This window comes from Labeo rohita, chromosome 16, assembly GCF_022985175.1.
Source record: "Labeo rohita strain BAU-BD-2019 chromosome 16, IGBB_LRoh.1.0, whole genome shotgun sequence".
Classification (NCBI taxonomy): domain Eukaryota; kingdom Metazoa; phylum Chordata; class Actinopteri; order Cypriniformes; family Cyprinidae; genus Labeo; species Labeo rohita.
The window spans coordinates 38589037-38593618 of NC_066884.1; positions in this window are offsets into that span (position 1 = coordinate 38589037).

Here is a 4582-nt window from a genome sequence, read left to right on the forward strand (position 1 = left end):
CCCTCTTGGCTTTATTATTGTTAAATAAATAATGACACAGTGTGATATGTCATGTGATGATGTTTATCTGAGGATTTATTTTCCAAATTTTAAGACCTGCCAAGGACCAGATCATTTTTTATTATGTCCTGATACACAAAACCATGAAATTCAATAGGGTGTCCTAACTTTTTCACATGACTGTACATGTCAACTAACTCTCATTAGAGTATTAGGTTCGTCTTCAGTTAAGATTAGGGTAGGTAGAATGTTGATGTACTTGCCAAGTTACTTATAATCAGTATGTCTGATGTTGGACCAGAATAAAGTGTTAGCATATATTTACAGTTGCAGACATACTACTAATTACCAGTGTTGGGGGTAACACATTACAAGTAACGCAAGTTATGTAATAATATTACGTTTTTCAAGTAACTAGTAAAGTAACACATTACTTTTGAATTTCTAAGACAATATCTTAGTTACTTTTTCAAATAAGTAATGCCAGTCTCCTGTCAGGAAATTGGGAGTAAACATGATGTTACTGTATTCTAGACTAAATGTGAACATGCATTAATTCATCTCACTCACAAAAAAACAGATTTAGTATTCCTCAATATTAATACAAACAGTGAAATGCAAACTCAAAATATGACGCAACCATGCAATAATTAAATATGCTAAATAAAACAAATATCCTTTACGTATTTAATTCCATTTTACGAACCAGTGTCTTTGCTGCTGACCTTCGATGATGCAATTCAACCATACTAATAAGCAAAAATTACTTTAGATAAACTAACATTTGTGCTTCATTTTTTTTTTTTTTTTTATAGCTGAAGAGTGATCTCCCGCATAAATGTACTTTTCTTTCAGCCTGAGGTGAATTCATTTCACTTTTGGTGTAAAAGGGCTTTTACATTAGAATTGTTTTATATTAAAAACAAAGAATCAAGCCCTGCCCAGATTTAAAAAGTAACGCAAAAGTAATGTAACGCATTACTTTTAAAAGTAACTTTCCTCGACACTGCTAATTACTCTAATGACTGCTAGATGACATGTAGTTGCAGAGTTACTTATCACCAGCTGTCTAAAGAGTACCATCAAAATTAATCAAACTGATATTACAATAAAAATAGTTCAAAGCAAATGTGTTGTATTACACATTCATCTGACCTGATATCTGATCTTTGAGAATTTTTTATTTTTTTTAGTAAAGTAGCATAAGAAAGATGGCAAGATATGAGACTTATAATACATTATAACTATGAGAAATATAATCCATTGTAACTTAAGTGGATGCAACATGTTCATTCTGTGTTATAAATCATCATACTCTTAAAAGGTATAACCACAAATAAGTAAATATTATAATACATTAAAACTGTTTTTATGAGATACAACATGTTATAGTGTGTGTTTTTTTTTTTTTTATAATGCATTATGCATTCATTAAAATTCCTTAAGCATACCCTTAAAATGTATTATAAATACAGGCTTCATAGAAAATGTTACCATACTTTTTGTTAAGAGTGATTTGATGATTTTTGTAAAAGCTTTGTGCACTCTGGATCAAGGCCTTGGGCCAAGTTTGGGCCCTATAGTCATTTTTTTTTCCAGATTCATGCTGTAATTTATCCTGCTGCTTCACACTTTCACTGAGTGCTTGACTCTGACGCCGCAGGTGTGAGATGGCCTGCCAAGTATAATGACAAACATTATACTTAACAGATTTGTTTCAAATAAAATAAATGCATTTCTAAAACACACAAAAGTACACGTGAATACACAATCTTTTTATGAACTGTTCACTGAGTTCACAAAGTTCTTTGTGGAAGTAAAAAAGGTTATGGCATCATAAACCCCCCTTTTAGAACATTTATTTTGAAGTGCAGTCTCTACTAATGAGCTGCTGACATCAGACAGGTACATTTGATTATGCTTATTCACTGAACTGTTATATGAAAGCAATATTACACTTGCACTTGAGTGTGTTGTGGCTATATATATATATATATATATATGAGGGCATTTTTATATTGATTATTTACTGTATACTAATGTGCATCATGTGCCCATGAGTATAAATACTTATCTGAATTTATTTGACTTATGAATACTTATATACATGCTTGTTATGAGAATAGATTTGAGTTGTTGGTTTTTATGCTTTTTCTCAATCACTATTTTTCACTGTTTTGTTATTTGTTGCTCCTGCATTCCTTCACTGGTGTGAAAATAAATAAAAATAAATGAATGAATGAATGAATGAATGAATACTGCCATTCTCCATGTGTGCCATTCAGACCAGACTAAAGTCTGGTGTCAACCAAGGCCCAGTCAACAGCTGCTGCTCGAGGTGTCTCAGACTTCATTTCAGATTGATTGAACAAGGACAGCTGGAATATCTATCCAGTGTTCAGTCTCTGGCTGACTACAGGTAGATGATGAAGTCTGAGTCTGGATAACACATGAAGTGCTTATGGACTGCAGAGCTGCTATTTTCAGACAACCCTGAAACTTTAAGGAACATCAACAGTTCTTCACCAAATCATTAATCCAGGGCTTTAATTATGGCTCAAATAGGCTGGAACGAGTTTCTCCCATCGCGTGTCGTTCTCCTCTTTCAGCACCGACAAGCGTTCAGGGATGTGGAAACTCTTCTGGAGTGCTGCTGTGACATCAATGCTGGAGATTCAGACTTTTCTTAGACAACTAGGTCTGCTAACCGCTCTTTGTTTGTAGTTGTTGAAGTGGCTCTCAATGCAGTACAGCAGTTAAGTTTGAAACTCTTTTAAATTTTGGCCTCTTTTAAATAAGATGCAAAAGTATGGTAAATCACTGCTGCTCACACTACATCATGTCTAGTATTAACTGTCAAAGGTCATTTTATGTTCCACTGTAATTCCAGACTACAGATTAATACAACACAAAAAGGATATTTATTATTGCATTTATATTTTTCCACCGGCATTTTTGACTATTAAACCAGTACAATTAAAATACAAACAATGAGTCATGAGTTTGATTCATTATTGATTCAACTGAATCAATAAACTGGAGATGAAAAATGTTAATTCTGTCATCCTTTACTCATCTTCATGTTGTTTCAAACATGTGTGGACTTTATTCCTCCACTTAAAAAATGCAAACTTAAAATAGTAATATCTAAATCAACTTGTTTTATGAGTCAAAAATATTATTTAACATTACTGAACCAACTTATATATGTACACCAACAAAACTTTTTTTCTTTGGGTTAAATTAGGTGGAAATAGCTGACAGTAAATAGTTAACAATTTGAGTTTACCATTTTTACCAAGGTGTACAGTACGTATGTTGGATATACATCACCTGTTCTACCGCAGGAAAGTGCTGTGCGCAGAGATGCACTAATTAACCAAATTTCCAAGGCTGCTTTCCCTCAGCACTAATCTTGCAAACGGTCAAGGCATTTAGTAGACAGTTGTTATGCAACACACCAAACAAACATGTTTTTTGTTCCAAGATATAACCACGTTAGAGCAACAGAGGGGCTGTACTTGCACATGAACTCCTTGGTGTCCAATTAGACTGAATGAAGACTCAGGTTTACTCTAGTGGGCGACGTATACATCCTCATTCAACAGGGGTCATACATGAATGTCTGGATGGAAAGTCTGTTTGAGCACTAAAAAGGTTATTTCTGACGGTGAATACTGTAAATTTGCATATGCTGAAAAATATTCAGCATGGCAAGTCTAGTAATATTTAAGATTGTACTCACTAGTACCAGTAAATCATCCAAAAGGGAGTATAGTATCTTTGACCAGTAACTGTAAGTATTCTTGCACTTAGTCTTCTAATACAATGAATAAATAAACCAGCATTTAAGATGGTTTGCTAGTCTTAGTTAGTCCTCCAGCCTGGTCAGGTTAGTTAGTCTGGGAGTCAGACTGGGAGATGATCTGGGTTTAGCTAAACCAGTTAAACACCAGCTTGGCCAGGCTTTGAGATGAGCCTAAACCAGCCTGCTTTAACTTATTTATTTATTTATTTATTTATTTATTTTAACTAATTGGACATTAGTACCCTAGCAGTAGTCTCAGTAAGACTGAACTCTAGAACAGCTGACATGTAAAATGCATTTGTAACTAGTGAAATGTTACAGCAGTAATTAAAATAAATACTAGTGTCTCATTACTAGTGTTTAATAAATGAGTACTAGTAAAGAGATGAAAACTTATCCCTTCCATGAGAATTTGGTGAGATATTTGAGATATTTTTTTCTTTCTTTTTTTTTTTTTTCTTGCAAATATAAGATCTCATCTTTCGGACATATTAAATTACGAGATATAAACTGCAAGATATAAAATCATAAAGGCGACATGTTAACTTGGAATTGCCAAGTTTACTAGTAGATATAAACTTGCAATACTGAGAAGAGATATCAGAATTGTGAGATTAAAGAGTTAATCCTAAAATCCTAACTTTTGAAATACTTACATTAGCCAAGACATGTCCCTACTAGGAACAAAAATTTGAGAAATTTGAGATTGAAGGTAAGCTGTAGGCTAAATGTTAAAGCAGCTTGCCACATACAGCTGGAGTCCCTGGAGTTGGT